This window comes from Lepidothrix coronata, unplaced genomic scaffold (assembly GCF_001604755.1).
Source record: "Lepidothrix coronata isolate B3197 unplaced genomic scaffold, Lepidothrix_coronata-1.0 Scaffold171, whole genome shotgun sequence".
Lineage (NCBI taxonomy): Eukaryota > Metazoa > Chordata > Aves > Passeriformes > Pipridae > Lepidothrix > Lepidothrix coronata.
This window is the reverse complement of record NW_016690351.1, coordinates 1888241-1908550: the sequence shown is the minus strand read 5'-3', so window position 1 is coordinate 1908550 and position 20310 is coordinate 1888241. Positions and strand designations below refer to the sequence as shown.

At 36.3% G+C, this 20310-nt stretch overlaps 1 long non-coding RNA gene across 2 annotated transcripts in view; it reads right to left on the bottom strand.

The window, feature by feature from the left end:
* Nucleotides 1-20310, bottom strand: part of LOC108504656 — a 47692-nt gene that overhangs the window by 2309 nt on the left and 25073 nt on the right. The window contains exons 4-6 of one of the 2 annotated variants that reach the window (XR_001877196.1): nucleotides 13494-13614; nucleotides 10859-10937; nucleotides 7694-7765 (exon numbers count right to left, since the gene is read on the bottom strand). This is a non-coding gene — a long non-coding RNA (uncharacterized LOC108504656). The remainder of the gene's footprint in view (nucleotides 1-7693; nucleotides 7766-10858; nucleotides 10938-13493; nucleotides 13615-20310) is intronic. The other variant, XR_001877197.1, reaches the window with a different exon arrangement.

Genomic DNA, 20310 nt, shown 5'->3' with positions numbered 1-20310 from the left:
CATAAGGTTTTGTCAGTGAGCTTTTATAGAACACCACAGACTGTCCCTTTACTTGTCCCACCTATAACACAGTTTGTTTAATGCAATTCTCTTCATTCTTCACGTGAGGTAGGCAAGTACAGTGCATTGGCCTTCTTTAACCTCTTCAAGTACCTTCATTCTCTAGAATTCATTCACATGTTGAAGTTGAAAGGTGAAGATTCTGAAATTGTCTCATAAGCAGACCAGAACTTCTACTACATATCAGAAAAAAATATCAAGCTCTTTTTAAAAAGTCAGTGTATATTTTAAACTCTCTCCAGTGAATATAGTAAAGATCCCTAAAATTCATTTGTAGGTAGAAGTCCTTGCACTTCGTCACTCAACTAAACTGCACATGCAGTTTTAGAAGCTGTTACGTTAGAAAACATGACTCAGAATTAAATTATGCCATAATTGGAGTCCAGGAGATTTACGCTCTGCCAGATTGCATACAATACTCTTGTTACAGCTAAACTACAAGTCAAGATCCAATGAATATATTCTTATAAAATGGCTTGAAACTCTATAACATTAACCCTGCTTTGGATTTCAGACTCTGCTAGTGCTCCCTGACAAATAGCTTGCTCTTACAATATCAATTTTGCTGCTTGTAGAGTAGACTATATAGTGATATTTTCACTACAATTTAGAGGAAAACTTGTAGGAACAGAAAAGAGATGCTCGGAGAGACCTATTTTCTCTCAGGGCTGATACAGTTTGACCAATACTCAGTATGACTGAAGAAGCTATTTTTACTTATGAAAAATAGTAGGATAAAATAGCCACCAACATAAAAAACAATTTTCTTAAAGTTATATACTTTGAGTTTTAACTACAAAGGAATTTCGAAGATTCCTCAATATTATAGTCATTTGAATAAAAGAATTAAAAGGGACTACATTTTTTAAATAAATATTTTTTAATAATAAAATCTTCTAATTCAGTTGAAAATTAAGAAAAATGTGAAATAAAAGTATTATAAATTTAGGAAGAATATGTTCCATGTATATGAGCAATATTAGCATAAAATAGTTGAACATTTATATGCAAAATCGAAACTAACTTCAACAAGGGACTTCTGAACAGCTTTAAAAAGCATGTGTAACTAGCACTAAAATCCTTCTATCTTTTGTGGATACAAGCCATTAAAGAACAACTTCTTGTCATATACTTACAAACACATCTTTTGGAAAACAATTTTATTCATTTTGCCTACATTTCACCATCACTGTAACAATACTGAGATCTAAAAGAAGCACAGTAACAGGTAGGTATAAATACTACTCTAGTTCTCCTTTTTAAAGAGGCCAATCACGTAACACGTTGCTTTCATGTAACAAGTTACTTTCATACATAAAATAATTTACCACCATCTGAATTAAAAAAGACCTCACATGGCACTGTTTTGCATTGAACCATCTTACACTGATTTTTTAACTTGTTCAGGGAAGACTCTTACCTCTGTAATTCATCCTTTAGAGGTCCCATTGAGTAGCTCAGGGATTCTGAAAAAACAACTAAGACCAAGCCTCTCCTCTACAAAACATTAAACAAACCCAGCCACTACACTAATCATAGAGGGAGGAAAGGAAGGAGTGTGAGTTGAGCGGCCTCCGAAGCCAACCAGTAACACAAGGCACAGCAGGAGCTGGGCCATTAGGGTTTAGATCTTTCCCAGCTGTGTTGAGCTGGGAGTATTCTCTGAGAAAGGCTGTAGATTTAGGGAAAAGTCTAGGGTAGGTTAGAAGTAGCTTCTAGATAAAGCATCCTGAAATGAGGTTCAGTGTGGCCGAGAGGAGTTTGTGGTTTAGTGAACAGGCTCCTGGGGTTAATTAAATTGGAAGGGGACAAATTCTCTGAAAGGTAGGACAGGGCCTCTGCAGGCAGCTATTCTCCCTGATAGAAGTTTTGATCTGGGTTATGAGCTTTTGGGACCCTGAAAATTCAGGAAATCAAAATATCCATTGTAAACTTTGAGCTAGTCCTCATGGAGAGCATGGTCTGGAAGTACTCAAGCTCTTTCTGGGTTAAATAAAGGGTTTGAGGCCATAACATGATGCTGTACTTGCATCTCTACTTGCACTATGATCTTTTTATGAAAGCTCTTCTGTTATCAGGGTCTCCTACTCCATTAACTGTTGCCCCCGATAACAGAAACAAACATGCCTAGTTAAGTCTGTGAGGGCTCACAGCTCATTTCTCATTCCAGTGAGCTTACTAAAACTTGCAGAATAAACTATATACAAAGTTGAGAAAAAGTAATATTTACATTTATTTCAATCCAGTTTGACCATAATTTTTTAATGTTAATTTCTGTAAAGTTTACTTGGATGGATAAAGTTAACTATTCACTCAATTATGCACTTTAAAATTTATTTTATTATAAATACCACTATATTTGCTAACACAAATCACATACGTCATATACACCAGGGACAGAAGTTGGTTAGAGACTGGAACATTCCCACATACCTAAGAAGGGTCATTCTAGATCCCTAGCAAGGTACTTTAGTAGACAATGGGAAAACTTTTGTTTCTGCTAATAATGAAGTAACTACATTGTGACTAACAAACTAAAATACCTTCAGGGTTGTAAGTTTGTTATCTGTAACCCTTTTGTAATGAAAGTTCTTATAATCTTGGAAGAAATACAAACAAGATATCATTTCTATGGATCAGGTTCTTGCCCTATCATGTGAAAATCAGAAAATGTTTGTTACTGCAAAAATCAGATGATGTTAGCAAAATTATTTCATACTATGCTTGTCATTGTCAGTAAACAGCATTTCTATCAATAATTTAAATTAATCATAAACTAGTATAAATTCATAATCTCATGGGTATGTAGCCCATTACAGTTTCGTGAATAACAGATAATTTACACAAGCTTCTAAAACTACATTCTTGACATAGGTAAGCTGTACAAATCATAGCAGGATCTCTATGACAATGAGAAAAGCAAAATGAAAGCTCCTTCACGTTGCACTGAAAAGAAATACCAAAAGATTTTTTGGGGTACTACAAAACCTAGTAATGATTCATACCTCTGAATATACAATATCCCTTAATGGCACACAATAGCAGCAATCAATCTCTGATGCTATGGCCCAGTAGTTAAAGCTAAGACCTTAAAGAAATCACAAAGCTTCTTCATCCATGACACTATGCAAAGGGCAAAATAACAGTTTATTTTCTGTGGCCATTTTTTTTTTCTGCTGAGAGGAAAATTATTGCTTCAAGGAAAAACAGAAGGGAAACTGCTTCCTGGGGTAAATAAGCATTCTTTCATCTTTAGACTACATTTTATAGTTTAAGAAAATAAAATCTTAATCCTGTAGGAGTTCATCTGGTTTTGGTACCTGCAAAATATTTGAATTACAATGTTCTTATTTGGGATTTTAAACTCATTCCATTATGTGGGATATTAAGAAATAAAATTTCTCATGGCTTTAAATTGGAGATTCATATATTCATACAGAGCCATACTACTCTGTATTACATTGATTATTATTTAGTACCAGCTTTTCATATGCAAATCCAAAGTCAGGTGAATCCCTCCTCATACCTTTCACATGACAAGCTTTTACAAAGTAAAATAGTATTGCATGCTACCTGTAAATCTAAATTATAAATCTAAGCCTACCCTGTGCTTAAGCACTTCAGCCAAAAGAAAATATGGCCTTTGGCATATCTGCATTTCAGAATCTGTATTTCTTAACTGGAAATACTTGACTATCTCCCAAGTTCATATGCTTAGTTGTACCATTTTGGCCTAATGCAAGAAAACAGGTTAGTCGCCAAGAAAGGAATCTCAGTGTAGAACATCCAATTCTGAAAGTTATGATTGACAGAAAAAGACTCTCACAACCAAAAGGAACAGAAAATGAGCTGCTACATCTTTTAAGAAAATCTATTTCTACTAAAATTTTACACATTACTGAAGAGATTGCTGGGAAGGATTCATTGTTGGTCTTCTAGAAGCAGAGAAAATTTTTTCTTCTGCTTCTTTTTTTTTAAACTATAAAATTTCTTATCTACCAATTACAAGAGAAAGTTATTCCATGGGCTCAGGACATTTAGCTTAGATTGTAAGTAACTTCAACATGATCTTAAACAGTTACCCGAGAGGCAGAACTCACAAAAGTTAGAAAGTTTTTTGCTCTAATCAGTGGGAATGGACATTTATCTTCTAAATCATATGTCTTTCACATGGATTACAAAACAAGTAGCAGATTCCTCCTTCTTGGCATAATTCAGGAAGTTTGGGTTCTGCTGTTAAAATCATACAAAATGTAATTTAATGCTACAAACCACCAACATGTCTAAAATGCTGCTTATTTCAGGCAGTCTATTAAAGATGTTGACAGCTATTACCTGACAGTGAAAATAACAGACCTACAACTAACTAAGCATTCCAGAATTCAGACTGTTAAGGAAAAATTGAAGACATTTGAATAGAAAAAGCTTTTCCTGAATCTTTAAAAAATCCCATCTAATATACCAAACAGTAAGGTGTCTGAAACACCAAGCTGGATAGATCTTCACTTTTTGATGCCCCACACTAAACAGGATGATATACATGCTAATTCTATTTAAGTTTGTGCAAACGTATGAGAGGAAGACTATTGTTTTGTGAGCAAATGTAACTCCAGCAATGCAGCATTCCAAGTATCTGACCAGAATATATTGACACTGGATGTGACTAACCACACAGTAATGCTCCAGGGGTGAGGGGAGAAAACTGGGGGAAAGCATACACAAAACCATCCGTGATTCTCTCACAAACTGTTTGTCAGAGACAGCAAGACCTCCACACAAGAAAGGAGTTCTAAATTCATTGCTCTTTTATGGGTGCTCTGAGATCAGAGCCTCAGTATGTGGAGACCTGCTCTAGAGATCAGGACCCTCAGTAGTGGACTCTGTATGTCCGATCATACCAAAGATGTGGGGGTTTTGTGGGTGCGGTAAGAAAACTAACTCTCTTTTAAGCTGTTTTATCAAATTGCTGTTCATATCTATTTCCAGCCATTGCAGAACTCTCAGCTTCCTTCTTTCAGGATTTCTGCTTCATCCTTCCCATACCTATAGCCCCTCTGAGAAACTCATGCTGTGCTATGCAAAGGCTATTTAAGCAATCTTTATTGACATAAAGTACCTTGGACCAAAAGAAATTTTTGATGGGCACAGGCAGGAGACGGTCACGTTGAAACAGCCAGAGGCTGGGGTTTTTTAACAAGGATTTTAAAAGCATTATAGACATGCAAAAGCATATTGCAATGATCCCACGTAACTCATAAACTGGGGGATACCCAAGACATCTGCCTTTGCACAATGCAGAAGAGCTCGCAACAGGCGTGATCTCTGCAACCTCAGAGAGCAGAGACTTGACCACAGACTGCAAGTCACCAATAAAAGGAAGTAGAAGACATCATGATCATAATTCAGTCAGCCTCCAGTTGAAGAATGAGAAGGAAGAGAAGTCTACTACCTCCTTACTACATGATAGAGTACGCCTCAGAGAAGTGTAGACACTTCTACAGATGTACCAAGGAACAGTCTCTTTGATACAGAGATTTCCTTTTCAAGGGAGTGCAGCTCTTCACTGCCTCCTGTGAAATATTATTAGAAGAAATGTCCAGGATGAATCATAAAACTTTTCACAAAAGAAAAATCATAAGGTGAAAGCACAGAGCTTCCTCATTTGACAAGTATTTGTTGGTAACAGAAACAACACCAACCACTGTGTGGTAAAATTAGCTGTAATGAAGAAGTATATGAAATTGTATCCCTTAGAAATTGATATCTGGCATTTTTACTGAAATAAGCCATGTCACCTGTAAATTTGCAATTACATATACTAGTGGCAAAATGATGTCAGACCTGTAAAGAGAAAACCCTTAACATTTGGAATAAGTCATGTTTTATTCTCATGACTTACAAGTCATACATACAGGCAAGCAGATACATTGTATCTGGGAGTATATCTGTAGTGTTTTTGAAAGTTAGGATGAACTTTAATGGTGAGATTTCCATAGGAATACACAATGCCAAATCTCTATTCCCTCAAAAGTCCTGAAGTACATGTTCAAAATCAAATACGAGATTTGTACAGTAGAATAAAAAAAGAAAAACCTAACCCCTAACCCTAACCCTAATCCTAATCCCTATCCCTACCCCTACCCCCTAACTCTAATCCCTAACCCTGCACCTACCCTTACCCCTAATCCTAAACCCAACAATATTATTGCAGTTTTATTCAGACTCACAACAGTGTTGATGTATGTGACTGCAATCTTTAGATACTGCCATCCTGGACAGAGTTTTTAATTATGTCCTTATTTAAAATAGGTGTCACAAATAATAATGACCAATAACCCCGCTCTCAACCACAAGAGTGGAAACCAATATCCTCAGAAATTGACAACTTTCAGTATGATACAAAAAGCCAGCAACATCCATTCATTCCAACAGATATTTAACACATAGGATTGTTTTTCTGTTGTGAAAAAGACCCACATCTTTCATTCTTCTGAAGTCAACAGGAATTTTGAATAAAAATACCCAGGCTGAAACTTTTCATATTGCATTTGCTACTTCCCTATATGAATTACTGAATTTCACTTAACTTCCTATTCACATGTAAGATTTACATACAACTCTTGTTCTAGGGAGAAGAGGAAAAATGCCAATTCTGAAAATTTCCAAAGGTCCTACTCTCTGTAAATAGGAATTGAAAGAGAACAGACACTACTTTGCTCTGTCAGGCAACAGGAGACTAAACTAGCATTTTTACCTTACCAGTTTAAATCATGAAGTACTTAAAGTGACCACTCACCTCTCAGAGGTTATAATTTTTTTTAGGAGTACCTGTTGCAACAGGACACGGGATAATAATTTTACACTAAAAGAGGATAGATTCAGACTAGATATAAGGAAGAAATTTCTCATGATAAGGATGGTGATACAGTGGCACAGATTTCACAGGGAGGTGGTGGATGCCTCACTCCTGGAAACATTCAAGATCAGGCTGAATGGGGCTTTGAGCAACCTGATCTGGTTGAAGATGTCCCTACTGTTGGACTAGATGACCTTTAAATGTCCCTTCCAAATCAAATCATTCTATGATAACACTTTTGTGGGAAAATGGGGACACTGGGGATTTTCAGATAGCTAAGAAGCAGACTCGGGTTCTTTCAGTAACCGCTCTTTCTCCTCCATTTCCTTGTGATCTTACATCCCTGCAGCCAGGAAAAGAATGTTTATATGAGGATTCCCCGAGATACAGGATGTATTTTTAGTTTGGTGACAAAATTCTTGCAAAGTTGTTCTTTTTTCTCAGAAGCCAGGCATTACTTTGACTGCTGCATGGGACTCATGGTTATATTTTCAAAGCTATGCTTGTGTTGGAAACACAAATCCCGTTACTGTTAAAGGATTAGTGCACATAACTTTCCAAATGCTGCCTTAAAAATGAAGCCAAGGAATATTAGTTGTGTATGCTTTCTGGAATTAATGTAGGCTGTGATTATTGGGCAGTCTTTACAACAGCATTGTTATATATGCATTTTTTTATGTACTATCTCTAGACACTCATGCAGACCTGTCTGTATTTCTTTAGTAGCTGGATATTTATTAAAAAAAAAGGAATGATAAGACATCAATTTCAACGTACCTCTAACTCTCCAGATGAACGCAATTTGTCTTGACTTTGTTAACACTATTTCTTGGTGCCTTTTTAATGCCTCTTAGGAATAAAGAAAAAAAGTTAACAAAATTATTAACATAATCTTTGTTTTCCTTAGTTCCACTAGAAGCTTCAAACCTGTGTTGCAGTGATGGAATCGACATGGTGCCGACATTACCAATTCCCCAGTTTCTTGAATCTGATTAAACTTTTTCTGCTGTTCTGAACTAAAACAGGTTTTGTATCTTATTACATTGTACAATTGCCTCAGGTGAGAACTAGTTTTTTCCTTCTATTACTATGCAGCATCTATTGCAATCACAGTGTTAATTTTTCACACTGTTAAATGCTTAAAATGTCCCTATGCTTGTATCATCAACTTTCAAATGAGAATTGACCTTTTAACCATTGTTTTAACCACTAAAATCATTAATAATGGTCTTGACATGGAAAGAGATGAAAGGAAAAGAATGTGTCTTATAATAGAGAGAACATCTAGTTTCTGTATGTGAACTATGAGGTATGGCATGTGTTGTCTCTCCAGCACTACAAAATCTCAAGCAGTTCCAGACATGCCCATTGACATATCAACAGGCACAGTTTGAGAAAGCCTAGAAATTGGTACCACATAAGCAGGCATATTCAGGTTTCTAATTTTTGGCTTTAAGTGCCTCATTTTACATTCAGCATACTACAGGTTTATATACTTATCCTGATTTGGTTTTTATTCCTGACATTGCCATTTTTTTGTTCTGTTTATACAATAAAGTAGGAAGCTGGATGGTGTTGGTTTCCTGTGTATCAGCAGGGTGAGAAGGCCTCTTCAGGAGAGTAATTCATTCATTCATTCATTCATTCAGTAATTCAGTGAATACTTCCTCTGAATTGTCCTCTGGGTGGTAGAAATCTCTTTCTCCTCACAAATTTTGAGGATTCTAGGAAGGCTAATTGTCCTAGTTAGGACAACTGAGACCAGTTCATCATGGTATGGGTGTAACCCAAAACTGTGTATTCTATAGCCTTCCATGCCATTTCCCAGAAACTGTTGTCAATAGACTATTCGCACCCTCTGCCCATAGAGCCCCTGACCCCTCAGGCTATGAGCTGGGTGTCATAAGATAGGAGGATGCTCTTGTCCTTACACCCTTTGTGGAACTCCCCACCCTGAGGGAAGCACTGAGCATTCCTGCCTGAACTGGAGGATATATAATCTTGGAGTCTTGGAACATTTTTTTTTTAACCACTCCTGGGATCCAGGGGAAGACTGCATCTCATTGCTCTCAACCAGACTTAGACCACCACTGGACTGCAATCACCACTTCTGACCAGACTGCAACAGCTCTCCCACCAGCAGGTTTTTCCCCTCTCCCTTTACTTTGGACTCAAGCGGGGCCCAGGGAACACCACTTTGTTCATGCCCCAGGGTACTGGGTTATACATTTGGGTTTTGTGGGTTAAGACCAATTGTTTGTTTGTATGATTGTACTTACTGTATTATTTTAATAAATTGTTATTCTGACTTATAATCTCTCCTTTGAGTTGGGTTCATTTCCCCTGCTGGTTAACTCTTAAACCAGCACACTAATCAACCAACACAGGCACTTGCCATGGAGTGCCTTGAATCAGGCTGTGTGAAAAGCACCCAAATTACAAAATAACACCACCCTTGCACGGGTAACCCAGCAATATCTGTTTTTTATAAAACTAGGTAAATTATGGTAGTTGTCTTCTCTGCTATTGTCGTGCTCACATCTAAAATAGAGCTGACATGCAGTCAATATAAAAAAACATCCCACAAGACACATTTCAACTATTTCCAGACTGAATCTATCACTGACTTTAGCTTTCATCTTCCTCTTTTGTCAAAATTTTCTAGGCTTTAAATATAATCCAACTAGAAAGAACAGAGATTATTTCTTCAGTAAGTAACAATAATTTCTCTTGTGGCAGTGTGGTATAAATACAGACAGCATCCAAAAGTCTTACAGCCACTCATGTAATAAAGTTCTTTTTCAGTGTGATTAAACATCAAAGAGTTTTTAAAGAACCCATTTATAAAATTTGAATTTCAAATATTTATTTCACTGCCAAAAAATCTTATTTTGTGTTCAGACAACTGAACCATAAATCCTCCCAATCCTTAAACTGCACTGGCCAAAGTACTATCATTCATTAGATAAGGATAGTGACTACCTCATTTAAAATGAATCCTAGTAGATGACAGGCAGTGGAGGGAATATATTCTAGTGTGATATGAGCCAGAAATACAGTTAACTAAAGGAAAGAGCATTGAGGGGTGGTAAAACAGGGAAAATGCCTGCATGATGATGTTTGTGAAGGAGGCCATTCAGAGCTTCTACACACACAATATTTCTTACATAGTCTTGGCTACAGTCCAAGACTATATACTCACACACACATATATATGTATAAAAAATGCACAGTCCATCCTGGTATATAATTTAAAACATGTATTATAAATACTTACATATATTAATCCAATAGTTGTGGGCTACTTACTATCAAAGTCCACTGTTAGATGTAACAGGGAACAATATTATTTTACTGCATTGTTTAAATAGATTTGGTCTTGTAGAAAACTGATGGTGTAAATCAAGATCTTATGTCTCATTTGGCAAATAGTAGACATTTCAAATGGTTTTAATCCTCTGAGGACAAAGTAATAATTCTGTTCTGATTTTTACAAGTTATACAACATGCCTATTGCACACAATATAAAAAAGAAATCAATGCGAATGTTCACATGAATAGATTTTAGGCATATCCATAAAGTTGGAAGAACTATGGCCTTAGTATTTACATGGATAGAAGTAGTTTACAACAAAGTGAAGAAGAATGGTCTGTAATGACTAGACATGTTCTCCACAGAACCTGGAATAAAAAGCAAGGACTTTAAATTGAACAAATGCTTCAAAGTGATACCAAAGTATAAATAATAACCTTCAGGTTTTACTTTCTCTGTATTTGCAGTTGGCAATATGTTTCTGTAGAGAAAAAAGTGAAGTCTTCAGACTTTTTTAAAATAAAAGCTTGAAGGTTGAGGGTTTTTCATTAAAAAAAATTAACCAATCTTAATACAAAGCAGTACAGGATTGAAAATGGGAAAATGAGAGCTACGTCTACCACACTAACCTAAAGTGACTTGAGTGGTATGATAAGTTCTTCCAGGGCATGGCTAAAGCAGGAATGAACAGCTTAGTTCACATTCAGTCTGGAAACAAGAAAAATGCTTTCAGTTACATTTTGGTCTTGTCCAGAACAGTTCTGTTGTCATTCAGTAAGCATCCACAATTACAAGATCTGGGGTACGTCCCGTCAGTTGTTCACATGCAATTCAGCCCAGAGCACAGCAATAAGGTCAACAGAAGTTTAGAATTTATTACAAAGAAAAGATTGCTGCTGTGGGACCTCTCTGGCATCAAGCCTCAGAGAGCCAAGAGCAGCCCCCCGTAACTGCTTGTCTACACAATCTCCATTGTTCTCTCAGGTTTCACAGCTGCAGAGGTTGCTTTCTGTTCCAGAAAGTAAGAGCTCTCCTCCCTGCAAAGTTGCAGAGCAGATCCACAACAGGAAGGATTTTGCTCTTCTCATTTTGGGGAGGGAGGGATGCTGATCTTGCAGGCTCTTCACTGCTTATATCACCCTGCCCGAACCAATTAACTTGGCCTTAATAGCCCAGTGGGTCTCAGATGGCTGGGGCATGACAAGACATTTCCTCTCTGTGTGTTAGTCTGGATAAAAGTTACTTGAAGGACACACCTCCTAAATTGTGTAACCTTTTTATATTTAGTCAAAAAACAACCTTTGCCTTATATATTAGAATCTGAAGATAAGCCAAGAACATATGAATTGAATATTTCAAAGTCCTTTTTAACTGATTAACTGTGTTCCTCAGAGACATTCTTGCTAGTTCCAAAGAGGAGCCTTCACCTAACAGTTTAATAGAGGGAGCTTAGGGTAAACATTTTTCCCAAACTTTTTAGTAAATTGATCCCTTTCTACACTGGAATTCCCCTACGTCCCCTAACAGGAACCACCCGCAATTCCCAACTGATGACAGTCTGAAAGGCAGGATATTTGGCATAAGGAAACTAGAATTTGAACAAATCTCTAGAGTTTAAAAAGGGATCTATCCATGCTATAAAGTTGGAGCTGTAGAGCTGATGTCCCAACACCCTGCTATGCCGTAGTGCCATCTCATGGACTCTAGCAGTTCCTGGCAGAAAGCAGAGGAGGCAGGGAAGGCGGAAAGGACGATGGAGAGAGAACAGGTGTTTCAGAATAAAAACTAACCCCCGCTTCATCTGCTCTGTTCCTGATGTAGTAGAGCATTCAAAGCAATGTAGAGGCATCTAATTACTTAATTACCATTGCATATGTTTATCCTTGAGTGTCTTAATGGTCTTTTCAGGCAACATGGATATGAAATTGGGCTGTGACCACTCCAGAAAGCTCAGACATAAAACATGTGAAGACTGGGCCCAAAACTTGAAGTTAAATCATGAGTAATTCTAAATAACAAAGGCATTAAAAAAACCCTACTAAAATAAAAGAGATCTAAGGGGTTAATATAGTCCTTCCATGTAATTACTATTGGGTATTACTATTTGTGCATAATTGTTCGTATTTAATGCAGTTAAAAATTATTAATTTACCCACAAAACAGCTATGTAAACTAGGTACCAGAGAAACCTAGAAAAAACCTTGATTTACTTCACAAATTTGGCAGTCTAAGAAAGACAATATGTCCTTGGTTTGTTTCTGATGAAGTGATTTCACAGTATTTCCAAATGAAGCTATTCTACTCCAATGGGAAGTGAAACAATGTTTGTTTAAAATGATTTAAAATCACAGACTTTCATTGGAAATCTAATCTGCCAGGCTTCTGAATTCCCACTTTGACTGTGCACAGACCCTACTTCGTCAGTCTGGCAAGCTTTTAATTACTTCCCATAATAACGCATCACTAATCAGCAACTACTAAAACAACACTCAGTCTGAATCTAACCTTTTAAAACAAAGTAATAATATATTATCCAGATTAATAACTACTTTGTTTTACTAGGTAGATCATAATCTCCTTCACTGCTTCGTTTAATTTTTTTTCTGACATGACTGGAAACTATTTGGTTAAAGGAAATGTATCTGCCTTGATTAGATTAGGATTTGGCAACAATCTCTGCAATAATATAGTCTGCCATATTAGATGACACCAGGGCTTAAAACTTTTCACATTCCTTTAGTTTGTAGCAGAGCTCTGCACAAATTCTCACATCTGAACTTTAAAAATACCTCATTTTTGCTTTCTGCCTGATGCTGAATGAGTACAAAGAACACTGGCATTTTATTTTGCTGAAAAAACTCAAGTTGCTTCTAGAGTAGAAAAACATTAACTTGGCTTACTTCCATCATGGATGTGTGTGTTGCAATAAAATTCACCTTCTCTTCCCCTTGAGAGAAGGTACCCAGAGTCCCCATAAAACACAGGAAATTCAGGCGTACAAACCAGTAAACTTAACAGACAAAGCTACCAGTAAATGATTACCAAAAAAAAGGAGAGGATGTAATATATGTCCCCCCAGAGACAATTAGGGGCTTATTCAGGATTCTCAGCTACTGGCTCTCCTCTAGAACTGCTGTCCCATCAGCCTCTCCTCATAAAAAATAAGACAGAGGATTTCAGAGTGTTTCCCAATTTGCAGTACTTGGTAACTTAATAGTTAAAGCATTTATTAAGATTAATAAATAAGATTAAGAAAGTACTTACCTCCCCTTTGGCCTCCAGATCTTATGCCAGCAGGAAATCACACCTTAATGTAACTGATCCTGCCAGATATTTCATTGTTTTCCATTAACAGTGAAAGTGGCAGGCATGTTCCATCACAGATCTTCCCAAATGTGTTGAAATGAAAGAGAAAAAAAAGAGGTGTGTTCATCTACACTTATAAGTATCTTCTGTTGTTATAATTAGTATCCTTTATTTTTAGATGCTACACATGAAAGAATTTGGTCTACTCTGAAGTTTTTAGGAGTTTCTTTTTGTATGCTTATTCCTGTATTCCTGCAGTCAAAAAACTTAAATTATTTCACCAAGATCTATATTTTAAAATATCATCCTAATATATATGATGAAATACTATACACAGATAAGTTTCTGGGCATTATTACTCTGTACAGTACAGTGCATTTCTCTGAAATGTGCCTAATTCCAAAAATATTATTAACATAGTGGTTTTTAAAAGCAACCTAGTGGGGGGGGAAAGCCCAAGTGTAGAAAGATTTTACTAGAGATGAGTCAAGGTGTTTGAGGCTGGACCCAGTGACAGGACTGTGTCCAATGCCATGTGGGACTGCCAATTTTAAGCACAGTATGACAATGCAGCCATGTGTTCAGTCAAGTTTTTGCATTAATCTGGAAAGCAATATCAAATCAGTATTTTGTAGGCTTTTTTCCTTTTTCAAACTAAAATTTCCTGGATATAACTGATTTATTGTTCTATTCTGTGAGTTATCATTCAAGATTTCCAAGGGGAAAGGAATGATATTTTTGCCTTCAGGATTGCTGTAAGAAAACACCTGCATTTAGAATAAGAAACTTTATTAAACTATGAGAAATTTTATAGAACTATTGTCTAGGGTACAAGTGGAAATATTAAAAGTTATATCCCATCTGAGGCTGAAATGTTTCTCTTTTGCACACATGGAATATGTTCAATATAATTCTCAATGCCTGTAGACTTCCTAAAAGCCTGAGATAAATTTAGTGTCAGAAGAAGGAATTGTGTAGTCACACAGAAGTAATTACTTTCAGTACTAATCCACATTTTAGCCTGAAATCTAGTGAGTATTTTTGTTGCCACCACAGAGAATCTGACATAAACAAAACATCCCAAATCATCCCACAACCTCTAGTTTATTCCATGTACACCTGGAAATCACAGCTGAGCCACAGTGCCTCTGATTTTTGCCAGGGCACCATATTTTATAACAGTATTACAAAATATTTTGTAATTTCTCGGAACTTTACAAAGGCTAGAGAAGGATGGTGGTACAGGATAACCATGTCCTCATAATGGTAGTTATCCTTATTTAATTTTTCAGATTTGAGGTAGAAACATGTTATGGGATTTTGATAGATTATTGTATTATTTAAAATAAATATTCTCTGATAAGACACACCTTGCATTTTAGCAATGCCACAAAGGTAATTCAGCCTAGAGGTCTTCACTCTTTCATAGACTGACTGGCTTTTGATCCAGACAGACACTGAGGTTTTGGTCTAGACCTTTAACCTCTGAAACAAATTATGCTCTTTACAAGCCTAAAGCTCCTTCAGACTAACTATAGGAAATATGCAACATCCTTCAAAATGATCACAACTGAATTATTAGAATTACTATGCTGCACAATGTGAAAAATAGATATTTCTAGAGAAACAAGGTTATTATTTGCTGTGACTGAATTTAAGCCTGAAAGCTTTGACCCACACACAGGACATGCTGTTATTTTGTCTTTTTCATTCAGACCACAACTCTTCCTTCTCTGGGTCAGAAGCAAATATAGTTGGGCATTGCCACACTGATTCTGCCTACAGGTTTCAGAGTAATCTGCACTTTGCAAAATCTGGCAGTTTGCAAAATATATCATTTTTTATTACTGAAGCCTATGGATAATTTTTCAGGAACAAAGTTCAGTTTCTTTTTTTCTGAATATCATTGACTGAGATTATTCCTTCTTGGTTACCACCGATCATATGAAAATCTTAGATTCTTAGTCTTTAGAATTATTTTGTGTTGCACTGCCATGAAAACAGATAATCCTGTTATTCTTTATTACATAATATGTATTCATTATCTTCCTAACCTGCCTGCTTAAAACTGTACTGTACTAACATGTTTTCTGGTTTTATACTTCAGTTTCTACACCAACATTTTAAAGTCCAAGATTGTTCTTTTTAATATCCACTTGCAACAGCATTACAGCCAGTAAATGAAATGGATTATATTGAATAGGTTCAGAATTCCCATTTTAGCTACATCCATGGGACAGAATTTTAACCATCTATCTGTGGCCATGACAGAACAGGACATCCTGTAAATGTTTATGGTTATCATTTAAGTGTCTAAGTTTGATTTCTCCATTAAATTGCCTTTCTCTTCTCTTTATAAAGGAGCCCTGCTTCACAGGGAATAGAAAAACAGCAAAACAAAGCAGGACACTAAATTCATCTCAGGGTTCTGCTGACATCAGAAACCACTCAATCTTTGCTCAAGAGACTCTTCATGTATTTATAACCCTGTAATTTACAGTTTCCTTCCATTTACTCTCTACATGGGTGACCTACCGAACGAATGCACAACAGCCAATATGGATCCCTTGTAAGCTGACAAGGAGCTGCCTATGCTAGCACAGACACTCCAGTCAAGTTTGAGAATGTCCTGGACAAAAACATTTATCATGTAGCAAAAACTAGAGGAGCTGCCTGCTAAATACTTCCCATAAAAACAAAACTATTGAAAAGTGAGGCTGACAAGATACAAGTAACTTGAGAGTCACCTCAGAGATGAGAAGAACATTTGGTTTGTGCACAAACAGTGCTGGTTTTCTTTATTAATTTATTTCTCTCATATAAAAACAGAATAATTTTCTAATCTTATTCATAAAAGAGTTCAGTATTATTCATGTTGAATAAAAGCTTGTTATTAAATGGGCTTGACAGAACAGTTTCTCTTAACACCTCTTCAGAGGTAAACTGGGGCTTATAACAGGAATAAATTAAATGCCACTGGATTGTTTTTGTAATTTGTTAGGAATAAGATTTTTCTAGATTGTTCACTATCTTAAAACACTGCTTAGTTAAAATAATCCCACTCCTCTCCATTGCAATCAGCCCTTCTGCTTCAAAGCTAGCTTAGTTCCTTGTGTTTCTAGCTGTATCCAGGTGCTCTTTCAAAGGCACAAAGTTACCCACAAAAAAGACTAGTAAAGCATTACGATAAGGTGCGTCCGGGTGCCAGAATTCAGGTTCTGAAAATCCTGTCCCAAGAAAGGAGCTACAGGGCAATTTTTCAAAAAAAGTTTTTATATTTTTTTAAGTTGTAGTTTTTGTCGTGTGAAGAATGAAGTAGTATTCACTATAAGTGGGAATTGGGATGACTGAGCCTACACCACTCTTGATATGTGCCCTGAATCAAGTCATTGCTCTCTGCCACACTTCCTTCAACTGTAAAATGAGCATATTATGGTACCGTCCTCAGAGCAGGGATGCAAAAATAACCAGTTATGTAAACATGCAAAACATTTTGTGATCCTAAACTACACACTTCTAAAATGAGAAGGGTGACCTGACTGGCAGTCTTTGCTACATGGATTTTTTTTACTACAGTAAAATTAAGAAACTGTATAGAAATTACAAGAACTGAAAATCATCTGTTGTTTAATCTTTCACCAAACAGTTGTCAGTTATCAATTTCTGAAGGCAGGATTATGGGAGAATAAACAGTTCTTAGGACTAAGTGGGTACCCAAAAGTCTTCCAGTTTTGTCAAAAGATTAATTCAAGGGAAGACTAGGACCATACAGGACCAAACACACCACTTGGTACTGCCTCCAAACTGCAATAATTAAGAACCAGTTTATGACTCATCTGTGCTATGCTGTCTCTTCAGTCTGTGCTTTGCTCATAAACAGATGGACTGTAAATATTCTTGAAACAAATTTTTCAAAACTAACTTCTAACCTCATAATAAAACATTCAGCTCTGTGAAAATATAATTGAAACAGATCTCTGGGAATATGGAACATAACATCATAAACCCTGACTAGACTTTTTAAAAATTATTTTAGAATTTGAAAGACACTACTAAATGACATAATGGTTTTGCAATATGGTTTTTGCATAACAGTTTTGCAATGACATTTGACAATCCTTACTAAATTGGGCTCTATTGTGCACAGCAGAAGATACAAAAGATTAGGAGTGCTCGGTTTAGAAAAGATGAAAGAAAATCTGGCCAAAGAAATATAAATGGCATATTTTATACTTATTCATAAGGGAAGAACAAATCGACAATCATAATTATGACAGACTAACATATGCCTAGAATGTTTGTGCTGACCTGTAAACTCAATTCTGTGACCACTATTTTGTCTGAAAAGCTTCTAAATTTGTTTGTTCTTTCCTTTTGCATTTTTCCACTTTGAATTAAATACACATCAAATGGTGAAGTCTTTCCATGCAGCAAGAACTACAAGAAATATGCCAAAAAATGGCAATTCTAATAATTTGGTTGTGTTCACCCTAGAAAAAGAGGGTGCCTGCAACCCCACCAGATTGCAGAAAACTGCTTTGCCTTGTTTGCAGTTGTTGGGAAAGGGCAGAGTTGAGGTAGGCAATGGATCTCATAACTTCTGGAACTGCTAGAGACGTTTCAAAGAGAAACTAGAACAGAACAGATTTTTTCCATACTGATGTGTCTGTAACAACCTATCAGCTGAGTACAGGATTGAGGATGTTCTGCAAAACCTGTTAATGGGCTTTGTAAATATTGTGAACTCTGATAGGAAGTGTTTGGTATGCAGGTATTCATTAATCTTGTTTTGTTTAGCTAAAAAACTTAGCTGATTTGGAAATAATTTTCTAAATTTGTAAATTCCACAGTTTTATTTGTAATCTCCTCATTGAGGGTGTTTATTGATCTGTCACATCACAGGACATGGTAAAATGCAGGGCCATGCATTAACAGAAGAATGCTGCAGTATTAATATTGCTCAGACAAAAAGCATGGAAGCTGGTAGGGTTAAAAAGTGGGCTCTACTATGGCCTCAAGAAAGGTACACCACCTTTAGAGTTCTTTTCCTATCTCCAGTAAAGAGCTCAGAACAAATCAGAAATACATTATATTTATTCCTTGTCTTCTCATGAAGAATAATAATTCACTAGAGGAAAATAGTTTCCTATATATTTAATGGAACAAACAAAACCAAAATAATTTACTGGATGCCTCTGGAAAGATTTGTAGCTATTGTAATGTACTAAGAAGCGGAGTCTTTTTGGTTCTGGTAAATGATATAGTCATAACTGACACATGAATAATGAAATCCTAACACTGGCAAATGCAAGTAAAATAAAATAACCAAGTGATCCTCTGGTTGTACTCAGAAGGAAGGAGAGGACAAAGGTAGTGTTATAACAACAGCTTTTGCAGACTGATCAAGTACACAGTAGGGAAACCTATGTTGTGCTCCAACTAAAATATGCTGAGACTCACAGCTTACAGAGAAAGGAAAGCTAGGAGTTCATTCAGTGGTTCTATATCACCCAGCTCTATACCCTTACAGAGGAAAGTGAATTCATAAGATACCAACCAACTTCGTAAAGTGAGAACCATGCAAAAAACTGCTAGAGTGGGTTCCAGAGATTAGTTGAATGTTTTCTGCATTAATTTTCCAAAGCCATCTCATTTTAACTTAAAGTTCCATGAAGGCTCTATGTTTTCAGGTCTGGGGAGTACTTAGGCTAACAAAGAAGGTATATATTTGTAACAAATAAGTAGTAGTAAAGTAATTTACTCATCAAATTAGTAGTAGTAATAGTTGTAGTAGAGTAATTTACTCTTTTAATAGTATTGCATGCTAGATTTATATATATATATATAATTGTAATCAAGGTTCTGTTAAGGCCGGTGGACTGTAAGTTGCAGAATGGGCAATTAATCTGTCAGTACTATAAGCTGATAGTCCTGCAGCTGCAGTTTCTAAGCTGACAAAACAAGTTGTTATGCCTTACTGAATAAGTCTGTATATTGTCTGTATATTGTCTAAAAGTGTACGCTTAAAGTAACGAAGGGAAGGACAAGGATCAAAGGGTCAAGAATGAAGACGATAAAAAGTATCCAAGATGGACATCTGGAAGAGACTCACACAGTAGGCCTCAAGGACTAAAAATTACCTAAGACTATGGAAAGGGAAGTACCTGGCAACTAAAAGCGAGCTTGCAAAAGAACCAACCAGAACCAGACTTGTGAACTCGGATCCAATAGAAGGATAACAAGTGACTATGGGAAGGGAATTGACAATAGTATAAAGAATACTGCTTTTGCCCACTGCTTTGCTGGCTGTGTGTGGAGCAGGGGTCTCCCCAGCAGCCCAGCGCGCTGTTTTGCTTATTTGCAATTTATATAAATCTTTAATAAATTTTGCTGCTATATTATAGCCTAAGTTTCAGTTTACTTATAACATATTTATTGTGGCCCTAGTTAAAAACAAACAAACAAAAGAAAACCAAACCTGAAAGCAGAGTTTCTGTAGCAGATCAAGAACACATTGACATTATCTATTTTATAATAATCATTGCAGCAAGAAGGAATTGTAATATTCTAATTCAAAACTCTATTACTAAAACCAGATATCTTGTTGGAGAGAAACTGCTAGAGTTTACAACCATAGCAACCTCAGTAGTGGCAATTCTAGACCAAAAATAATGAAGATTTGAAATGTATAAAACACTGGAAAGAATTATAAAGGCAACTGTTGTACCACAGCCGGCAATAGGTACTACGTGGTTGTTTTAACAAGCACAAAGTA